The sequence below is a fragment of the Phocoena sinus genome, chromosome 4 (assembly GCF_008692025.1).
Source record: "Phocoena sinus isolate mPhoSin1 chromosome 4, mPhoSin1.pri, whole genome shotgun sequence".
NCBI lineage: Eukaryota > Metazoa > Chordata > Mammalia > Artiodactyla > Phocoenidae > Phocoena > Phocoena sinus.
In genome coordinates, this window is record NC_045766.1 from 73,006,254 (window position 1) to 73,029,969 (window position 23,716).

Below are 23,716 nucleotides of genomic sequence, written 5' to 3' on the forward strand. Positions count from 1 at the left end.
CCATGGGGTACATATTGGTTCAAGCAAAACACTGAGCCCCCTCCCCTTGGCCGCCGCCTTCCTGGCAGGACTACAAGGCAGATTCCTCAGCCTGTCTTCTCTGTTAACTTTCACCTTTTTCTCAGTCCAGGTTGACTTACAGGGGCCTAGGTGTTGCCTCTGAGCCATCCCAGGAGTGCCTTTTCACGTTTCAGGGAATTGCCAAACAGTGGGTCCTGGGAATCTCTCTTTTCTTTCTTTCCCTGCCGGAGTCGCATGGTGCCTTAGTCGCACGCTCAGGGGTCACCTCTCATAGTCGGACGCGATTGTTGGGATCAGAGGAAGTAGCTCCCCAGAGGAGGTGACATTGTCTGACGTGATAGGGAGGAATAGGCCTATGCCAGGAAGGTGAGATGGCATGAAAGCACTGTAGGTGTGGGGAACTGCACATGTAACGGTATGGAGATGCCAACTGGCCTGTCCTGAGAACTGAAGTTGGCAAGTTTAGCACCCATCCTTTTGTTAAGTTTCTGGGGTGGGTTGGAAGTGGCTTTCGTGTGATCCTAGCTAGTAAGGCAGGCCTGGATCATGAAAACGTTGGTGTGAAATGCTGAGTTCTCTGACTCTGACTTTGTAGACAAAGGGAGATGGCAGAGAAGCAGCAGCAGAGGAATAATGTGGTCGGACCTGTGTTTTTAAGAGAGATGGGGGTTTGGGGTTAGCAGATGCAAACTATTATATATAGAATGGATAAACAACAGAGTCCTACTGTATAACACAGGGAACTATATTCAATATCCTGTGATAAGCCATAATGGAAAAGAATATGTACATGTATAACTGAGTCACATTGCTGTACAGCAGAAATTAAACACAACATTGTAAATCAACTATAGTTCAATAAAATTTTTTAAAAGGAGAGATGGCTCTGCTTTAAAGTGGCTCGCTCCTCCACTGCGGCCACAAGTGGAGGAAAGATCTAGCTTATTTGTCTCGCTGCACAATGGGAAAATAAATGTGTTCTTAATTTGAAGCAAATTGATTTTCACAGAAATTTGAACTTGGGGAATGAAGAGGCCACAAATTCCTGGAATCCTTGGGTAGAACAGGGGTCCTGAGGGTCAGTCCAAGGCCAGTGCTGGCCTAGGGTCAAGTTTTCACTGGCCTGAGGTGAAAGGTTAAGAATAAGAAGCAAGCAACTGAGTTTTTCCTAAAATGAAATGTGCTCAATTGCAGGGATTGTCTTTACTCTGAGATTTTGGTCTTCCTACATTTTTGGTATTAAAATGGCTATTCTTGTGTGGTGATGGCAGTGGTAGGGGGTAAATTTGTCCCCTCACCCTTACGTAGCAATGCTATATCAGCACACCCTCTCAAGCAATTATTAGTTTAAATCATGATTCCTGAAATCTATCTTCAGAACTCCCAGGCAAGAGTGCTTTTGTGTTAGGCAGCACCACCTATTGGCAACATGGGACATTGCAGTCTCTTGGGCTAAATGTCAGTTAGGGGGAGGGATAAGATTGTGTAAAGTCATTGCCCAATAATCAAGTCCAAAAGCTCCGGGCCCAGGCCCATGGGTACTTAAAGGGACTCATTCCAGAGAAGCTGCGAGGAAAGGAACAGGTTCGCCCATCATCTGGAGCCAAAGAGGGGCCAGCTAGGATTTAATGCCAGGAAGAGGGACTGAGTGGGGGGCTTTGAGGGAGCCCACCCCTAACCTAGGAAAGAAACTCTGGGCTCCCTGGGAGGAAGTTGTGGGCTAAGGGAAAATTCCTGGGAGGACAAAAGTGCCCTTTGGGACCCCCACACACCCACTCTATTTTTTAAATTTATTTTTTAATTGAAGTATAGTTGATTTACAATATGTATTAATTTCTGCTATACAGCAAAGTTACTCAGTTATACACATATGTCCATTCTTTTTAATATTCTTTTCTATTATGGTTTATCCCAGGATATTGAATAGAGTTCCCTGTGCTATACAGTAGGACCTTTTTGTTTATTCATTCTAAATGTAGTTTGCCTCTGCTAACCCCAAACTCCCAGTCCATCCCTCCCGCATGCCCCCAACCCTGCCCCCAGCAACCACAAGTCTCTTCTCTGTGTCTGTGAGTCTCTTTCTGTTTTGTAGATAAGTTCATTTGTGTCATATTTTAGATTCCACATATAAGTGATATCATATGGTATTTGTCTTTCTCTTTCTGACTTCACTTAGTATGATAATCTCTAGTTGCATCCATGTTGCCACAAATGGCATTATTTTGTTCTTTTTTATGGCTGAGTAGTATTCCATCATATATATGTACCACATCTTCTTTATCCATTCATCTGTTGATGGACATTTAGGTTGTTTCCATGTCTTGGCTATTGTGAATAGTGCTGCTATGAACATAGGGGTGAATGTATCTTTTTGAATTATAGTTTTGTCTGGATATATGCCCAGGAGTGGGATTGCTGGATCATATGGTAATTCTATTTTTGGTTTTCTGAGGAACCTCCATACTGTTTTCCGCAGTGGCTGCACCAACTCACATTCCCACCAACAGTGTAGGAGGGTTCCCTGTTCTCCACACCCTCTCCAACATTTGCTATTTGTAGACTTCTTAATGATGGCCATTCTGACGGACGTGAGGTGATACTTCATTGTAGTTTTGATTTGCATTTCCCTAATAATTAGTGATGTTGAGCATCTTTTCCTGTGCCTATTGGCCATCTGCATATCTTCTTTGGAGAAATGCTTATTTAGGTCTTCTGCCCATTTTTTTTAAAGATTTTTTTGATGCGGACCATTTTTAAAGCCTTTATTGAATTTGTTACAATATTGTTTCTGTTTTGGTTTTTTGGCCGAGAGGCACGTGGGATCTTAGCTCCCCAACCAGGATTCGAACCGGCACCCCTTGCATTGGAAGGCGAAGTCTTAACCACTGGACCTCCAGGGAAGTCCCTTCTGTCCGTTTTTCGACTGGGTTGTTTTGTTGTTGTTGTTGGGTTATATGAGCTGTTTGTATATTTTGGAAATTAATCCCTTGTCAGTCCCATCGTTTGCAAGTATTTTCTCCCATTCTGTACGTTGTCTTTTTGTTTTGTTTATGGTTCCCTTTGCTGGCAAAAGCTTGTGAGTTTGGGGCTTCCCTGGTGGCGTGGTGGTTGAGAGTCCGCCTGATGATGCAGGGGACACGGGTTCGTGCCCCGGTCCAGGGAGATCGCACATGCCGCAGAGCGGCTAGGCCCGTGAGCCATGGCCGCTGAGCCTGCGCGTCCGGAGCCTGTGCTCCGCAACGGGAGAGGCCACAACAGTGAGAGGCCCGCGTACAGCAAAAAAAAAAAAAAGCTTGTAAGTTTGATTAAGTCCCATTTGTTTGTTTTTGTTTTTACTTCTATTGCTGCAGGAGACTGACCTAAGAAAACATTGGTACGATTTATGTCAGAGAATGTTTTGCCTATGATCTCTTCCACCACTGTATTTTTTAAATTCTTTTTTGTGTATTCTTTAGTATTCCATTGTATATATATACCACATCTTCTTTATCCGTTCATTAGTCAATGGACATTTAGTTTGTTTCCATGTCTTAGCTATTGTGAATTGTGCTGCTATGAACATAGGGGTGCATGTATCTTTTTGAATTATAGAAACAAAACCTATATGTTTTTAAAGACAGGATTTATATTTTGGAGCCATGTTTAAGAACATTTCTGAATGAAGTGATCTGTTGAGAATAGTCCAGACGGTTGAAGGAAATGGGCCATGAGTTGATAAATGTCGAAGCTGGTGATGGGATATGATGGCTTATTCTACTTAAGGGGGTGAATGAACTGTTCCATGATAAAAAGCTAAATGAAAATACACGCACTTTCCAGGTGGGGACATTCTCACTCGTCCAGCTGTCTTCTCTGAAACTGTCCCTTTGGAGGTTTCTGACTTTGTTTCTGCTACACCTCCAGGATGGCCCCCAGGATGCATGGCTTCTCCCTTTACAGCTCTGGCATCAGGTGGACAGAATCCCCTTCTCTTGCTGGCCTTTGTGAGATAGAGACAAGGTGGAGCTTTTACAAACCACTGGGCCAAATTCTGAGGGAAACATCTCCAGTCCTGTTATCACAGGCTGCATCCTGTGTTCATCTTTTATGCTAAGGGTATCCTCATCCTTATCCTTGCTACTTAAAGGGTGGCATGAGGTAGGTCCAGCGGTGTCAGCATCACCTGGGAACCTGCTAGAATTGCAGAACCCAGGCCCCACCCTGGACCTACTGAATTGGAATCTCCATTCTACCAAGATTCCCAGGGGATCCTCGGACACGCTTAACTGTGTAAAGGAAGTAAGGCAGCTCTGCTCTAATCGCAAAGAGCTGGTGGGCCTTGGGTGGCCCTGCTGGCTCCCAGGACCCCTGGTCCTCTCCCAGCAGGGGCTGTGCTCCCTGCCCGCCCTCCCCGATGACCCATCACCCGTTCTAATGCTGCCCCCCTTTTTTGAATAAACAATTCGTTTAAAAATATATATACAAGGAATTTGGGGCTTCCCTGATGGCACAGTGGTTGAGAATCTGTCTGCTAATGCAGGGGACACGGGTTCGAGCCCTGGTCTGGGAGGATCCCACATGCCACGGAGCAACTAGGCCCGTGAGCCACAACTACTGAGCCTGTGTGTCTGGAGCCTGTGCTCCGCAACAAGAGAGGCCGCGACAATGAGAGGCCCGGGCACCGCGATGAAGAGTGGCCCCCGCTTGCCACAACTAGAGAAAGCCCTCGCGCAGAAATGAAGGCCCAACACAGCAAAAATTAATTAATTAATTAATAAACTCCTACCCCCAACATCTTAAATATATATATATACACACACAAGGAATTTAATCACAGTACCGTGTATAACAGTAAACAACTGGAAACCATCAAAATGTCTGATAATGGGGGATTGGTTGAACATACTTTATTTCATCCACAGAATGGGATACGACACAGCATATCAAACCATCCTTAAAAGAATATTCAACTGATATTCAATTAATATTAAAATGGATTATTTCTAAGTGATTATTTCTTAGTAAAATTGATTGATTATTTTTATTTCTTAAAAAATTAAAGAAAAACTTCTCTTCTATTGGAAAATGACTTTCTGTTATACTTTCTTTTCCCAATTTTTTTTCTTTTTTTCTTTTGGCCGAGCCAGGCGACTTGCGGGATCTTAGTTCCCCAACGAGGGACTGAACCCGGGCGCTCAACAGTGATAGCGTGGAATCCTAACCACTGGACCGCCAGGGAATTCCACCCCCCCCCCCCCCCGCCCAGTTTTGGTTTTGTTTTGTGGTAAAATACACATTACAAAATTTATTTTATTTACTTATTTATTTTTTAAAATAGCAGCTATCCTAATGAGTACAAGGTGGTTTTGATTTGCATTTTTCTAACGATCAGTGATGCTGAGCATCTTTTCATGTACTTGTTGGTCATCTGTCTTCCATTTTTTAACTGGTTCGTTGGTTTTTTGTTGTCCTAACTGCCCTCTTGCTTGACCCCATGACCTGAAGCCTCCTCTCTCGCCATCTAGTTTCACTGGCCTTAGGAATCCTGCTTTTCTCCTGTCTCCAATCATGTGAGGTGGGCCCAGCTCTCCCTACACACACGCCAGCACCTTCTGTCCTGACGGCTCCTTTTTTCAGGGTTCTTATCAGCCGGTTCTTGGAGGAGCAGCACCTCGCATGTGGCCCTTGCCATCCCCGCCAGGCTGGCTGCGCCCCTGTGCGGAGACGTCTCGCAGTCCTGCTGACGGCAGCCGTCCGGTAAGTGCCGGCTCTCACTCGGCCTTCCCAGCCCCTCCAGCCCAGGCTGCCTCTTCCGCGTGCCCGTGGCCGCAGCCCCTCCCCTACGGTTCATTCCGTTCATTCACAGGCGTCCCGTCTATGTGAGCTGCCCTCTCGAGCGGTCACGAGGCTCTTAACGGGCTCCCAGTGAATGAGGGGAGACGGCCACACACAGATCCCTATACGACGCCGAGCCAAGAGTTCTGATGGGGCACACAGGGACAAGGGGCCCTGGCAGCACAACTGGAGAAATGTGTGAACCTAGATGGACGAGCGCTTGCCAGGCACAGAAAGCGGAAGTTAGAAGAAACAAAGATCTGGAATCACAGAAGCACTCGTGTGGTAGGAAATGGTGGCTGGACAGGGGTGCGGGGAGGTAAGGGGAGAGCCCAGAGGAAGCGCTGGACAGGTGGCCTCAGGGGATGGTTTTGTCTCCGTGACCAGGTCTGAAGTTCTAGAGAGCAGACCTGTATCTTTCTCCTCCTTATGTGCGCCAGCCAAGTGTTGCTTTCCTCGTTTTCCAGGCCAGTGTTTCCCTCCCCGTTATAACTGAGTGGCTACTGTTGGGTGCTTGGAATACATTAACTCTATTTCTGTAAGATGCACACAGTGTCTATGAGGGCAAGTCACTGCCCCCCCAGTCCCACCCTTCCCTGCCAGAACAAGAGAGGCCACTCGGGGCACGGAGCATCCCTGGGTGCGGGGCAGGCCTCCAGAAGGACTCAGCCTGGAGGGAAGGCGCCCAGGTCTCCTCTCGGCCTTCCTACCCCTCTCACTTACTTGCTTCCCCTCAGAACCTCGGGGTTGACCTTGGCCGTGGAGGTGAAGGACAGCTGGTCAGAGAAGGATGGTAGAGGTGCAGAAGAACATCAGGCCCATGTTTTGGAGGAGTGTTTTGGCTGCTGAAAGCCTTGGGGCTGTGAGGACTCTGTCATGTCTGATAGTCATTCTCTGTTTAACCACAGCCTAATTCACAGGTGAAAAGCCTAACAGCTTCCTCTAACATGCAATTATTTCTCTTTGTCTCATTTACGGAGTTCCCATTTGGAATCATTCTTATTTTTAACTCCTTTGTTTCTCTACTAGATGTTTTTAAATTTCAAGTATTAAATATTTCCAAATATGGCATCTATCTATCCATCCATTCATTTACTCATCAACAAATATTTCCTGCCTTCTTACTGTATACCTGGCACTATGCTAGGAGCTAGAGGTATAGTCATGAGCAAAATAGAAATGGGTTACCAGGCGTGGAGGTTGCTTAAAGTCAGATCAGCTATTGTTCCATCTATTGTCCTCCCACTAAAAGAAAAGAGTGGCTTCCCGCCACCCCCGAATAAAACATTTTCCTTCTTTACTAAAAGAACATTCTCATTACGGAATTTCTGGAACATAGGAAAATAGAACCTTCAGCTCGTTTGTAGCCTGACACTTGAATACAACCCGTGCTTAGCATCTTGGTATTTGTCTTGTCTTCGTTTTTGTTTTTGTTTGGTTTTTACTGTATTCACTTCATCATAGATTCATAAGCATAGTCCATTGAGTACATGTGCCAAATATTCTTAACCATTGCCCTTTGGTTGAGTATCGAACTCAACTTCTATAATTTCCTTCTATAATTCTTATTGCCAAAGCTAATTGTGCTAAGTATATTACTATTTAACCGGCTCCTCTCAGTGCTTTGCATTTAATCTGGTGCATTCCTTTAAAAAATAGTAATTACTTGTCATGCTACTTTAGCAAATTATTTATTAAGGATATCTAAATATAAGAACCTTTTTTCTTAAACTGTGCACATTTTGGTAAAAATGAAATCCTTAATGAAACTTGTAGAAGCCTTATAGTACTGAATTCTCCAGAAATATAGAAAGTTCAGGAAAACAGGTATTTCTGCCACTGGTTGTATGACCTTAGGCAAGTCCCGGTCCTTCCCTGGTCCTGAGTTTCACAGACAGTAAAGGAGGGGGTTGGAGGAGGGTCCTTATCCCCTGCCTCTATTAGTCTGTGTTCTGTCCCTGGGAGGAGAAAACGGATGCTTTAACTGTGCCCGCAGCTGCCATCTGTGCTCCCCTCCCTTGTCCCTCTTGTCTTCTCTGTCTAATGAGCCCAGGGTTATAAGCAGAAGCCCTAGTTTGAATCCCAGCTCTGCTACTCACATTCAACCTCATCCCTGTCTTTTAATCTCTCAGGAACATCAGTCCCTTCCTCTTGAAGTGGGAGTGAGCAATTGTGAGGGAGTGGACATGTCAGGACTTCCAGCTGTGAGATCTAATTAGCTGTTCACTTTTGCTCCTTCCCGCAGAGCCCCAGTTGGAGGTGAGTACTCCTTCTGTACCTCCTGCTGTGTGCAGAGGGAAAACTACCAGTCCTTCCCCCTAGGCAGCTTATACATGGAAGGGGCTCATCAAGGAGTTGGTTAGAAAAGACAGTGGTGGGCTGGAGGGTAAGCAAGCCAGGTTCTGAGTCGGGGGCTAGGGTGGCTGGTCTAGGAAGGGCTGGGCAGATTTAGCCACATGTAGGCCTCAGGGCAGCAGCATTAAGTGTTCTGGGGCCAAAGCCACTTGGTTGGGTGCTGGCTTTACTGCCCTACCCTCCACACCTCGTCTTTTAAACCCAAGGAGCCCTTGGGCTGCCAGTGGCCCATTCTAGGGTGGTACCCATCCAATGAATTTTTTGTTTTGGTTGAATATTATGTTGTGAGACTCTAGTCTCGCTTAAAGCCTATGGAGAATGTTGGTTTTGTTTGTTTGTTTTAGCAGGCAATTGATTTACAGTTACAAGTTCCTACTTGCCTGTGAGCTGCGGTTCCAATGTCAGTGCAATTTTCAAGTCTTTGCTAGTGCGTTGTAATGCTATTTGGATCTGTCCATGTGTGCATCACCCAGTGGGCAAATTGGGACCTGCGTGGCTGACTGTCTCTTTCCTTTGGTGTACTGTTTAGGGAAAGACCAGGCATGTGTAGTGTGGGCATGAGCCCAGGAGTTCCTCTGAAATTTTATAGGGTCGATTTCTGGAGCCTCCTCCTCCTCCTCACAATCTCCTTGGCACTTTCTGGTTCCCAGGGGCCTCCCTTCCAGGTTCTCTGGCTTGAAAGCCAGGGTTTTGGGACTTCCCTGGTGGCGCAGTGGTTAAGAATCTGCCTGCCAATCCAGGGAACACAGGTTCGAGCCCTGGTCCGGGAAGATCCCACATGCCGCGGAGCAACTAAGCCTGTGCGCCACAACTACTGAGCCTGCGCTTTAGAGCCTGCGAGCCACAACTACTGAGACCACATGCTGCAATTACTGAAGTCCACGCGCCTAGAGCCCGTGCTCTGCAACAAGAGAAGCCACCGCAATGAGAAGCCCGTGCACCGCAACGAAGAGTAGCCCCCGCTCACCGCAACTAGAGAAAGCCCGTGTGCAGCAGCGAAGACCCAACGCAGCCAAAAATAAAATAAAATAAATAAATTTATTAAAAAAAAAAAGTCAGGGCTTTAGTTTCCCTGCTCTACCCCACACTTCCCATGATGGCAACTGCCTCTGACCACGCAAAAGGAGAGGAGAATAAAGAGAGAGAAGAAAAAGCAGTGTGATTCCCCCCATACGTTGGGGGCCACAGATTCTCTGGTCAGAGAAGAGTTCTCTCCCTTGGAGCTTTAGGTGCCTGTCCAGCTGTTACCAGTGCCGCTGTAGGTTTGCCGGGAAACTGAGGTGGAAGAGAATGAAAAAACAGCAGAAAATGTAGGAGATTCCCTCCACTCACTCTAACCCATGAGCCCCCCCTTTCTGCTCCTTTGACCAGAAGTAGAGAGCTTCTTCGGCGCTCTTTCTGACCAGAGCTCCAGGTCAACTGTCCTAGTCTAGGTCTGGAGAGGCCAGAGAGGAAAAAAGGAAAATTCCCTGCTGGTCTGATGTAACTTCAGGTTCTGGTTTTCTTCCCCATCCACCTGCCACCATTTACTTCTCAGAGTCTCCAATAGCGGACCTCAGACTAGGACGGGCACCTGCCTCCCAGGCTAGTGCTCCTGAGGGTACTCCTGCAGAAGAAAGCCACAGGCCAATCAGGATTTACCCCACTGGAGAAAACTTACGTTGGCCTTGACACTTAATTAACATCATCACCCTGACGACCCCGTCCCACCCACATACCGACCCCACCTCAAAGGTAAACACTATGGAGCACCTACTAAGCAGTCGGCACTTTCCCAGACCTTATATAATATGGTAACCCCACAAGCTGGAATTTATTGTCCCATTTTACAGACAAGGAAACTGAGGCTCAGAAAGGTTTGGTAATTTTCCCAAAGGCACAGAGAGAGATGGCACTGGAATCCATAGCTGCTGGCTGCGTAAACAACCAGCGTGGTTGCCAAGCTGGGTCCTGGGAATCCAGCCATAAGGAGAGTCAGTCACCTGAAGAAACCACACGATTGCTCGGAATATCACTCACTGCCCAGAGCTCACCTGAGGGGTGAGCTTGTGCATTTTGGCCACTCTGGGCAATCTCCTTAGAAAGTACTTTTGCCACCCTCCATCTGCCCTGAGCAGGGTGACCATCCCTCCCCATTTTCTCTAGCGCATCCCTGTTTATGCCCATTGCTTCTGTGTATTGCTAATAGCAGCCCTCTTTACACTCAAAGGTGTGCCAGTACGGACCCGGACCCTAGATTATAGTAGCGTCAGCCTGCCCCTGGGGGATGCTCAGTCATGCCTCTGACCATACGCTGAGCCTTGTTCTTGGGACAGGACAGGCACTAGCTCCTCCGATTAAACCTCCACATTGACTAGAAAATGTTTCCTGAATCTTCCCTCAGCCTCTTCTTCTCCGGCCTGGAGAGTCCCCAGAGGGCTTCTGGCAGGCTGCGCGCTGCTGTGCAAAGGGCATGAGCTCTGGAATCCAGAATTCTGGGTTCTCTACTGGCCGGCCCTGGCGAAATATTTAGTCTCTTTGAACCTTAGTTTCTTCATCCGTAAAGTGGGCATAATAAAACATAAATTTTAAGGTGGTTGTAAGGATGTGATGAAAAAGAAGTGTAAAGCACTTGGCACAAATGGCTGTTTCTCCTTTTTCAGGTTGGAGAAGCTGGAGAATAGGGATGCAGAAGAGGGTGTCGGGAGGGGGACTCTCTCTCCTAGTTGGAGGCTAGGATGAGGCTGCTGTGGAGGGACAACCGGGGCCTCCTGCTCAGGACACACCCCGCCCCTCCCCTCCTTGACCCAGAGACTCCTGGGCCCCAGTCTGTGCACATCTCTCCCAGGAAGGAGTCAGTGAGGGTCTGGGTGCTGGGAGACACGGTGGAGGGGGGGCCACAGAGGGAAAGAGGCCCAGAGTGCGTTCAGGCACTCAGTGAGAATGTAATGAATACATGAATGAGTGAATAAATGCATTAAAGGATGACCCAAATCCTTCAGAGTCAGAGCAGAAGCCCAGGGCCCTGTGTCAATGTGAGACATCTTTGAAAGGCCATCCAGACCTCGAGCTCCCTGAGGGATCCTTCTATGACTGCCTCACAGCTCAGCTCCCTCTGCCTTTCCCACCCCTCACAGGGGTTTCCAACACGGCTCAGGCAACCACCTGCACGGGAATATCCCTCTCAGGGTGTTTCCTGGGAAACTCAACCTAAGACAATGCTCTGTCATACAAAGGAGGAAGTGGAATTTATAATTTATAATGAAGCATGTCATGGCTCAGGTGTGGCTGCACCAGGACCTTGTAGCATTGGCCTCTCCTGGGGCCTTGTGAGAAATGCCGGTCTCAGTTCCCCACCTCAGACCTGCTGGAATCCCAATCTGCACCTGAGTACGGTCCCCAGGGGATGAATGTGCACTGAGTTAGAACCCATCACTGAGACATCACAAGGGTCAGGTGTGATTACGAACATGCGCTGACACACAGGTATCTCATGGCCGCACAGAGACCACAAGTAGCAGTGCTGTCAGTGCTGAGATTTTCTAAATCAGTGAACAAGTCTTGGTAAAGTGCCAAACAAAACACATAAAATTCCCTCAATTCATCCAGTAGTTGCATTCCTGGAAAATTCAGTGTCTCTTAATATCGTGCAGAAAACCCCCCTTTGCCACATGTAGAACAGAGGACATTTCCTCACTGTGCATAACTGCTCCATGTAAGGCAGAAGATCTCTGGCCTTTTATTTGGGTGGGCCAAAAGTTTCGTTCAGTTTTTTCTGTAAGATGGCTCTAGTAGCACTTAGTTGTCTTTAACTTCATTCGAAACAACTTTGTTAGATTGTATGCGACAGCTGTCATATCAGCGTGCATTTTAAAAAAGACATATCAAAATTGGTGAATTTTTGTGCAGCCATTTTAATATTGAAATGGAAGAAAAAAGCAACAATTTTGGCATATTATGCTTTATTATTTCAAGAAAGGTGAAAACACAACTGAAACGCAAAAAAAGATTTGTGCGGTGTATGGAGAAGGTGCTGTGACTGATCGAACGTGTCAAAAGTGGTTTGCGAAGTTTCATGCTGGAGATTTCTCACTGGACGACGCTCCACAGTTGGGTAGACCAGGTGAAGTTGATAACGATCAAATTGAGACGTTAATTGAGAACAGTCAACGTTATACCACGTGGGAGATAGCCGACATACTCAAAATATCCAAATCAAGCATTGAAAATCATTTGCACCAGGTTGGTTACGTTCATCGCTTTGATGTTTGGGTTCCACATAAGTTAAGCGAAAAAAACCTTCTTGACCATATTTCCAAATGCGATTCTCTACTTAAACGTTATGAAAATATTCCATTTTTAAAACAAATTGTGAGTGGCGATGAAAAGTGGATACAGTACAATAACGTGGAACGAAAGAGGTGGTGGGGCAAGCGAAATGAACCACCACCAACCACGCCAAAGGCTGGTCTTCATTCAAAGAAGGTGATGTTGTGTATATGGTGGGGTTGGAAGGGAATCCTCTATTATGAGCTCCTTCCACAAAACCAAACGATTAATTCCAACAAGTACTGCTCCCAATTAGACCAACTCAAAGCAGCACCCGACAAAAAGCATCCCGAATTAGTCAACAGAAAATGCATAATCTTCCATCAGGATAACGCAAGACCGCATGTTTTTTTGATGACCAGGCAAAAACTGTTACAGCTTGGCTGGGAAGTTCTGATTCATCCACTATATTCACCAGACATTGCGCCTTTGGATTTCCATTTATTTCGGTCTTTAAAAAATTCTCTTAATGGAAAAAATTTCAACTCCCTGGAAGACTGTAAAAGACACCTGGAACTTCTTTGCTCGAAAAGATAAAAGGTTTTGGGAAGATGGAATTATGAAGTTACCTGAAAAATGGCAGAAGGTGGTGGAACAAAAGGGTGAATACATTTTCAATAAAGTTCTTTTTTGTTTGTTTGTTTGTTTTTAATAACACTTATTTTCTCTAGTTTCCCAAACCCATTGCTGGTCAGTGTTTCTACAAATTCTGTTTCTCTACACATTTAATTCATATGCACATAAATATATATAGGTCATTTAAAAACTTTCATATGTGGAAGAAGATTGGAAACATTTTTATAACAGTCCAGTTAACTCTGGATAATCAGAGGGCAAATATTTATCACTTAATTTATCTTTTTTTAAAAACATCTTTATTGGAGTATAATTGCTTTACAGTGGTGTGTTAGTTTCTGCTGTATAACAAAGTGAATCAGCTATACATATACATATACATATATCCACATATCTCCTCCCTCTTGCGTCTCCCTCCCACCCTCCCTATCCCACCCCTCTAGGTGGTCAAATAAAGTTCTTGAAAATGAAAAATGTGTCTTTTATTTTTACTTAAAAACCAAAGGCACTTTTTGACCAACCCAGTCCATCAGTAGCCTCTGGCACAGTGACAACTGAAAACACCCCAGCACTTCCCAAACTGTCCCCTAGGGGTCATTACTGTCCCTTTGAGAACTGCTGATCCCCTAGAGAAAACCCTGGACTTAGAAATTTACATGTTACTCATCCACTCCTCCCAGTAAGTTTAGGAGGTAAGTATTATTATTCCTCTCCTGAGCTAAGAAAATCAAGCTCAGAGACGTTAAGCAATTTGTCCACTTTCACACAGCTAGTAATTGGGGAGCAGGCAAGATTGAACCCAAGTCTGCTTGTCACCAAAGCCCATGTTTCCCTCTATGGTTTGCTTTGCAGGTGTTTAGTTTATCAAGGGTTGTGTAGTCACCAGGGCATGGCCAGGTTTGTTTACAACAGAAAAGAATAAACCTTCTTTAGGGACTAAAGAGGGCAACTGTAGGAGCCTGAGGCTGAGAGCAGCTGGGCGTCCCTGGGGAATCCCCACCTGAACTGCCCTGTGCCCTCAGAGCCTGGGTGGGCAGATGGAAACATGGCCCCAGGACCCCTTCCTCAGGTGGCACGCCAAGTGGTCGTCTACCCCACACACCACAGACAGACCCCTAGAGACACCAGCAGGCCCAGATGAGGGAGGTGCCAGTGACATGGTCTCTGTGGGTCCCTCCCACCCTCCACGCCTGTGTCCCAGATGAGCAGGGAGTGCTCCAGTATCCAGCTGGGATGCCATGCCCTTCACCTGGAATTAACTTGACCCCAAGTGAGGCTTCGAAGGACAGCTAAGTTTGGCAGGTGTACGTGGGAGCTGACAAAATCAGGAAGGGGCCAAGACGGGAGTGAGCTCTCCTCAAGCCGGCCTGGCGGAAGAGGAGGAGGGCTGAGGGGCGCTTGCTCTGTGTGCACCTACGCTCCTTGCTGGTAGAATCATGCCCAGCTTCTTCAGTGAGCTGGGTTCAGCTGCAGCTGAGGTTGTGTGAAAAAATGCACAGCCCGACCGCATTAGTCCCGGATCCTCCAAGAAGCAGTCACCAAGGGTTGGGATCAAATACCCAAGGTCTTTATTTGGGGGAGTGATTGTGTGAGAGAAAATAAGGAAGGGGCTGGAGGCGCTGGGAGAGCCTCCAGGCCTCCGTGCAAGTCTGAACCTGAGTGAAGGAGAGAGGGAGAGAATGTGAAGTGGGGTGTCCTAAACCGCCTCCCGCCCCGCTACGGAGTGGTCTGTAGAAGTTTCGACAGAGCCGTCGGGGAATCCTGGAGCCTGTATCTCTCGGGAATGGGTTGATATCCCTGCCACAGTCAGTCACTGTCTGGGAGTTGGGGGCATTTCTGCTCTGACCCTAAGGACCCACCTACCCACCACACACACACACAGGCACACCCGCTGGGTTTCCTAGGCCCTTCCATCAATTCAGGGTCTTGGCTCTGCCAGATTTTCCTCCTCCTGGAGTTGGTGAGGAGACTTCAGGAGTGTGAAGGAGGAAGAAAAGATGAAGGAAAACGGCCCTCCGTGTCCAGCCTCAGAAAAGCACATCCACAAGACCAGCAAACCTTTCTTTTGTCAGTGTTGACGGCCTTACCACGTTGGTGCACTGCAGGTATCGTGCTAAGAGCATCTCTATTTTGCCCCCTCCATCTTCCTAAAGAGCCCCTCCCAGGAAGAGTGCGGGTGGGGTGAGCATGGTCGTCTGTCCCGCTGTTCATGCGTTAGTAGGAGAAACGTCTGGGAAGGTGTGACTTTGGTCAACCCCAGAGGCGGGGCAGCGTGCTGTGAGGGCTGTTCAGCACCAGTGGGCACCCACCAAGGGGGGCCATGCAGACAGGCATGGGGAGCCTGGGCGGGTGATTAGGGAGGAGGGCCCTGCATGGCTCCAGGGAGCAGGTGAGAGGTGCCGGGGCCATGGTGTCGAGCAGGAAGTATGTTGATTTGTGACAGACTTGAAGGGGAGGGGAGAGTCAGCGCCAGACGGAACACCCACCGGGCAGCCGGCACTTCTCTCCTCTGGCTGAGGAGGAGAGCACTACGGGACCCCACACGCAGCTCCGGCCTCAGCGAGGCCCACTGTGGTCTCTGCTTTCTCTCCAGGACAGCCTGGCCTTGGTCATTCCAGAGCAGCCCAGGGGCTGTGAGACCCCGAGCTGAGTCCTTGTTCCACCTACTTCCTCCTGTCCTCCTCATGATCCCGGCCTCTCTGCCATCCTGTGCTCTCTAAGCCAAGTGATTAATGCACAGAAACCCCCCCAGGAAGAAACAAGACCAGGCTGACCTCCGAAATGGAAACCAAGCCCAAAGGGGTGTGGTTTGCAACCCGGGCAGCCCGTTGTCATAGCTCATGGGTACCAGGAGAGAGATCTGAGGAAGAGGAAGGAGCGTGAGAAGGGCAGGCGGAGGGAGTGGGTGAGGAGGATGGGAAGAGATTTCCTGCTGGATTGGGAGATCCGTGAAGGCAGGAGCCAGGTTTGCCTCATGTCCCAGGGCCGGCAAGCAACTGGCATGTAGTAAGCACTCAATGAACGTTTGTTGATTGATTGATCGATCGATCAATTGATTGATTTTGAACAAGTTCATCTAGAGGGGCTGTGCAAAGGATGGTGAAAATGCTTTTTTTTTAATTAATTAATTATTTTTTGGCTGTTTTGGGTCTTCGTTGCTGCACGCAGGCTTTCTCTAGTTGTGGCGAGCGGCGGCTACTCTTCACTGTGGTGCGTGGGCTTCTCATTGCGGTGGCTTCTCTTGCGGTGGTCTCTTCTCTTTCACCTCTGGGTGAAAATGGCAGGAGGCTTTTTGTAGAATAGCTGTCCTTTAGAGGAGTCTAAGCAGGGGCATGGAGGGGACCTAGAATGGGCACTTCAGGGAGAGACCTCCAACTGATCTGTGAGTCACAGTCAGTCACCAATGTCCCATTGAGCATTCAAGGAGGAAAGACAACAGGATGTGAAGGGTGCTTCTCTGGGATGTGCTGTGTAGTTATTTCCTGCTGTGTCCTTGCCATGCACATATTCATCAAAAAGGACACCTGCAGGGCTTCCCTGGTGGTGCAGTGGTTGAGAGTCCGCCTGCCGATGCAGGGTACATGGGTTCGTGCCCCGGTCGGGGAAGATCCCACATGCCACGGAGTGGCTGGGCCCGTGAGCCATGGCTGCTGAGCCTGTGTGTCCAGAGCCTGTGCTCCGCAATGGGAGAGGACACAACAGTGAGAGGCCCGTGTACCGCAAAAAAAAAAAAAAAAAAAAAAAAGAGGACACCTGCATGGTCCAATATGACAGCCACTAGACTTGAAATCTGGCTGGACCAAATTGAGATGTACGATAAATATAAAGTACACCTGGATTTCAGTGAGTGGTAGTATGAGAAAAAATATTAAATATCTCATTAACACTTTTTCATATTGATATGTTGAAATGATACTATTTTGGATATAATTGGGTTAAATAAATTATATTGTTAAAATTAATTTCATCTGTTTCTTTTTACTTTCAATGTGGCTATTAGAAAATTTAAAATTGTGTGTGTGGCTTGCGTTATATTTCTCCCGGACAGCACCACCCTGCACAGTGTTGCACGTCTTGCTTTTTTTCCATGTTATGGAAATTATTCCAGATCAGTACTTATGGAGCTGTCTCATTCTTTCCAATGGCCTCACGGTATACAATTGTGTAAATATATTATGATGAGGTTTCAACGTGATGCATTGGTAGGAATTACAAAATCCCCAGGAATTCATTGCTGAGAGCTCTGAGTCTTTCATTACACAATTTAAAGGCACAAAGGGAATTCCAAGTGGGACCTTGCAGGTTGCAGGTAGTGGGAGAACTTAGGGTCAGACGTATGGACCGGTGAGTCATCCACACAGAGAGACCCAGATGCCATTGAGGAGATGCATCATACACTGGAGAGAACTAAGACTCAGGTGTGGTGGGAGGCGAAGGGCGAGGAAGAGGAAACAGGAAGCAAGTAGACAAAGGACTAGTCAGAGTGAGAGGAGAGCCAGGATGGCCCGGGGCCACAGAGGTCAGAGAGTGAAAAGCATTTCCTAAAGGAGGAGGGAGTCAAGGGTAGGTGTGCATCACAGGGACATAGGGCCTTTAACCTCTGCAAAGAGTCTTCAGGTTTGTGACTTAAAATCATTATGTGGTTAAAAAAATAATAAAAGCTATTTTCACACTGAACATATATTAGTCATTTAATATCTATTATTGAGTCCCTTCCGTGTGCCAGGCCCTGTTCTGAGGTTGGGTTCAGAGGTAAATAAGATTCCTGCTCTCAGGGAGCTTATATTTTAGTGTGGAAATGTTGTAGTTTATCTTAGGACAGGGGCGAAAGTAAGCTCATCGCACGAGATGAATTGTGCCGAAGCACAGCAGTAGAGGGCTGCCGCTCGCTCAGGCAAAACAGCGCCGTCTGTCCTGCTGTGGCAGCTTTTATTAAAGCATTATCTAGGTTTACGTTTTAAGACTTGTTTTTTTAACATTTCAGAAATGCCAAAGCAGCAACCTATGTTTTTATTAATTATACAAGCAATCATTGGCTTTCTTGAGAACATGCCGTGCTTCGTCCTTGAGCCCAAAAGCAGCACAAAGTTCCCACCATTATTTTGATTATACTGAAGTAGCACAAGGACATTTCCTTGCCTTCCCACCACTCTGATTATACTGAGGACATCTCATGGATCAGTGCCCAAAGCACTCAATGCTTCTTCGCAGGCCCCCGGTTTGCCGGGGGGGGGCGCTCGAAGCATTCAGAACTGTTCACAACTCTGGCTTATTCGCATGCCCCCGGTTTGCCGAGGGGGGCTCAAAGCAATCAGGACTGTTTGCAGTTCTGGCTTATTTTCCAGCCCCCAGGTTGCTGGGGGGCGGGGCTCATGGGTCACGTCTCCTTTCCATGTCCTCAGTTATTCCACTACATTTCCCCCTTTTTGTTTTGTAGCTTGTGCAGCATCAAGGAGAACACGGCAGCTTGTTGCAATGTTGTGTGGCGGGTAGCTTTTGCTTGTCGTCGGACTACAATTAAACATATGATTATTATTATAATAAGCATTAGCAATCCTGTAGTAGAACCAAATAAAGCATGTAATTTAGACATGGGATTTAGATTATTAAGTCACTGAATAATTTCAGTCCATACTTCTTGTGAATTAAGTCGTTGTAATCTCTTTTGAAAAGTTTGTTGAATTTTCCCTTGTAAATTTGCAATTTTTTCTGTCAAATTTTTGTGATGTAATAAATGCTTTTTTATTTTTGTTCAGGGGAATGTAGACTGATTATATGGAACTGAAGTGACACGAAAGGCACTTTGATTCCAGTCACAACGTAGCTTCATTTGTCTTTGTAAATTCACAAGTTGGTCCCCCAACATAAACACAGCTTGTTGTAAGTCTGCTATTTCCGAATGTATTTCCGAATCAATTTGTCGTTGAGAGGACCAAAGCATTTCAGAATTTTTATGCCAATCACTTATATAATCAACGGTCTGAATAGATTGTTCTAAAGCAACTCCAGCTACTGCAGCAGTAGCTGGTATGGCTATAATACCCATGAGAGCTGTAATCAACATTCCTACAAATCTTTTACTTCTTTTTAATGTATCAGCTAAATATTGCAAAACAGCCATAGGAAGAGATTTTTGCCATTCCCTTCCAAGATTGACAGGAAGCCAAAGACCTGTCTGAGCTCGTAAGATATACAAACTTTCAGTAGATATGTTAAAAGATATACTAGAGTTAATGCAGGTATAGAGAGAGTAATTTTTACACATTATAATACCTTGAGTCTCATTCCATACAGCTGGTCCCTTTAACAATATATAAGGTAATTTACACAACTACGAGTATATCGAGTAACATTTTCATGAAAGTTAAACTATGATTTCCAGATTTGTTAACCATATGTCCTACCCAGGCATTAATCTTTTTTAAAGCTGTCATAAGCTTCCACCTTTTCTAAAGGCCAATATGAAGGCCATTCAGACTGTTGTATTATAGACACATCAGCTCCCGTATCAACAAGGCCCGTAAATTTCACATTATTGTTAAAAGTAATCGTTAATTGAGGACGTTGGTCATTGATAAAGGATTGCCAAAAAACATTTTTTTCTGTGCTGCCGAACCCCTCCCCCATACGCTTTACTGGGGCGGCTGCTTGTTTTACATATGGTAACAGTAACAATTGAGCAATTCTTTGTCCCTTATTAAATTCTATAGATTTTGTAACAGAAATCATAATAGAAATTTCTCCATTATAATCCTCATCAATAACTCCAGTATGAACTGTTACACCCTGCAGAGTCAAACTACTTCGTCCTAATAATAGTCCCAACAGTTCCTGCAGGTATAGGGCCATAAACTCCTGTAGCTAACTTGTGTACTCCTCCTGCTGGCGTAAAGATACAATCTCGAGGAGCAATTAAGTCAACGGCAGCACTGCCGCTGGTAGCATGCGTGAGATCAGTAACTAAGAGCCGAGGTTGAGACTGTCCTGTAACGTCTGATAAAAGCTGGCATTGCTTACTGGATACTGTTGAGAGTTTACTGTCACTTTTCCCATATTGTTGTTGCGGCCCCGGGTTGGGCCTAGCTTCCCATTTCCCAAGACATCATCTCGTGGAGGCAAAAGATTTCCTAACTTATCCCTTTTGGAACGGCATTTATTAGCCCAGTGTCGTCCTTTACTACACCGGCGACACATACTAGGTAGCTGCTCATTCTTAACCTGTTTTGATATTTGGCCTTGCCCTTTTCGACAATCTTGCATCACATGTCCACACTTTCCACAACTGTAACATTAAGTACGATTATCTTTCAACCCTTCATTTATGGCAGCTGCAAGTAAATTGGCATGATAAGTAGGAGATCCAATATCATGGCAAGCTTTTATATACTCCTCAAGGTGAGCATTTACAGCCCGTAAAGGCTGCAATGCCTTCTGGCATTCAGAATTTGCATTCTTAAAGGCCAAAGATTGTAATAATAAATCTTGAACGTCTATTTGTGTTACAGCTCTTTGAATGGCTGCACGCGGTCTAGACAAGAAATCAGTGTAAGGTTCACCAGGCCCTTGCATTAACTTAGTAAAAGATTGAGCTGTTTTTCCCGGGAGTTTAACTCGTAACCATGCTCGTAAACAACACATACGTATTTGAATGATTCGTAAATCATCAAATTGAGCTTGAGCTTGTAGATTACTAAATGCGCCTGCTCCTATTAATTCATCTAAAAGTGGCCCTGGAGGATTATGGGCCGCATTAGTCCTTGCCATGTTTTCAGCTTCCTCTCTCCACCAAGTCTTAAACTGCATATATTGTCCAGGTTCAAGAACAGTTTTGGCAATCGCTTCCCAATCATGAGGAATTAACATGTTTTTAGTAGCATACCCAGACAAAAGTCCTTGAACATAATTAGAATGCATCCCATACGCATTAATGGCTTCTTTTAGCATTTAAAAAATTTTTATATCATGCTGGTTATAATCAACATTTACATAACCATTCGGAAATTGATCATTAGCAGGCATAGCTCGTCTAACAATAGGGAAAGCAAAGAATAGTTCAGAATATTGCTTTTCTTCCTTATTCATCTCCTCTTCCAACAATATTCTATTAGATTCAGGTTTTAGAGGAAAGCGAAACTGACGAGAGGCTCCAACAGGATGAGCTGCTAATTCTAAAGGAGGAGCCGAAGGAATAGTAGGACATGCTCCTGATATGAGGGGGTGGTAGCATTATTTTTATTTTCTTCCAATTTAACCATCAAATTTTAAACTTTGAAAGTATATCAGAAATCTCATTCTGTTGAGAAAGTGGCATTTCATTTAGTTTGCTAGTCTGCTCCCGATCTTTATTACCATCAGAAAAAGCCCCTTCATCCCGGAATCCGAAAAATCCTCTCCTGTCTCAGACACAAGGGGAGGAGGAGGCGGAGGAAGGTCCTCTATAGGAGACTCACGAAACAGAGTACGAAAAGCAGCAGAATGATCGGCAGCAGAATTCGGACGCTGAGGCCGCGCCCCGTTTTCACTTTCCGTTCAGATTGTAATGGTTCCAGGGCAAGGGAAATTAATTTTACAAAGAGACCAAACACGGACAGATATAGGGTCTCCATGCTGATGAGCTCTTCTTAAGGCTCGCATAACCTGTTTCCAAACTTTTAAATTCAACTAGTTATGACCAGTAGATTGAAACCAGTAACAATGTTTACGTACCAGCGCAAACAATTCATCAAAAGATTCTGGTCTCACTTCACTCCTGAACTCCGTATTAACTGTTTCAGGAGTCTAGCGTATTGCAATTCTACTGAATGGGAATTCCCCATTACAGTTACTCTACTGTTCCCGAAGGTTTTGCTTACTCTTGAGTGGACCAATTTCCCCTTCGGTCCCTCGATCACGCGATTACTTACCTTCAGGTCCCTGTTCGGGCGCCAAATGTTGTAGTTTATCTTATGACAGGGCCGAAAGTAAGCTCATCACACGAGATGAATTGTGCCGAAGCACAGCAGTAGAGGGCTGCCGCTCGCTCAGGCAAAACAGCGCCGTCTGTCCTGCTGTGGCAGCTTTTATTAAAGCATTATCTAGGTTTACGTTTTAAGACTTGTTTTTTTAACATTTCAGAAATGCCAAAGCAGCAACCTATGTTTTATTAATTATAACAAGCAATCATTGGCTTTCTTGAGAACATGCCGTGCTTCGTCCTTGAGCGCAAAAGCAGCACAAAGTTCCCACCATTATTTTGATTATACTGAAGTAGCACAAGGACATTTCCTTGCCTTCCCACCACTCTGATTAATACTGAGGACATCTCATGGATCAGTGCCCAAAGCACTCAATGCTTCTTCGCAGGCCCCCGTTTGCCGGGCGGGTGGGAGAGGGGGGGGGCTCAAAGCAATCAGGACTGTTTGCAGTTCTGGCTTATTCATCAGGCCCCCAGTTTGCTGGGGTGGGGGGCTCATGGGTCACGTCTCCTTTCCATGTCCTCAGTTATTCCACTACAGGAAAAGAGATAATAAACAAGCAAATAAATTTAAAAGACTACAGGTAGATATAAGTGCAAAGAATGAAATGTGATATCTAGTGACTGGAGTAGGTGGTGGCATGGCGTCATCAAGGAAGGCCTCTCTGTGGAGGTGACACTGAGTGGAGATTGGAACAAGGAGAAGGGGTCAGACATGTAACCACCTGAGCCAGAGGTAAATATGAGTGCAACCCAGTGTTCTAACTGCCATGGGGAGGCTTGTGAGGGGTCTAGTCCAGTTTGGAGGGTGGGCAAGAGATCAAGAGAGAAAGTGGTGACCAAGGTGAGTCTTAATTGATGAGCTCCTACTTGTCCAGGGGACAGTCTGGCTGGCTCAGGACAGAGCTCAGTCAGTTGGAGTGTAGATGCAAGATGAGGCAGAGGGCCAGGCAGGGCTTCTGTCCTGGAGGGATTTGTAAGCCATGATGAGAAATTTGAACTTTATCCTGAGGGCAGTGGGAAGGCATGGAAGGATTGTAAGCAGAACAGAGACATGGTCAGCTCTGAAAATAAGGGTCCCCGCCACCATGATGTCGAGAATGGACAGAAGGGACAGAGCTGGAGGCAGGGTGACAGTTCAGGGGATTGGGGGTAGTCATCTGAGTAGAGAGGAGGGTGTCCCTGACCGTGGGTAGGGTCCATGATGGTAGAAGGGTGGGGAGGAGAGATTTAGAGAGGGATAGAATCGACAAGACTTCAACCTTGCCTGACTGGATTATGAGGGAGGAAAAGATCAAAGAAGACATTCCAATTTTTGGTACGGAGCACAGGATGAAGGCTGCTACTCAGTAGATATACAAGACGGGCATAAGAGCAAGTGTGGGATAAACAAACAGTTGTATAGCTATACAATGGAATATTATTCAGGCATAGAAAGAAATGAAGTACTGATACATGCTACTGATACATGGATGAACCTTGAAAATTTATGGTAAGTGAAAGAAGTCAGATACAGAAGACCACATATTGTGTGGTTCCATTTATGTGAAATGTCCAGAGAATAGGCAAATCCATAGAGATGAGTGGTTGTTAGGGGTTGGGGAGAGAGTAATGGGGAATGACTCTTTAATGGGTACAGGGTTGTTTTGGGGGGGTGATAAAAATGTTTTGGAATTAGTGGTGATGGTT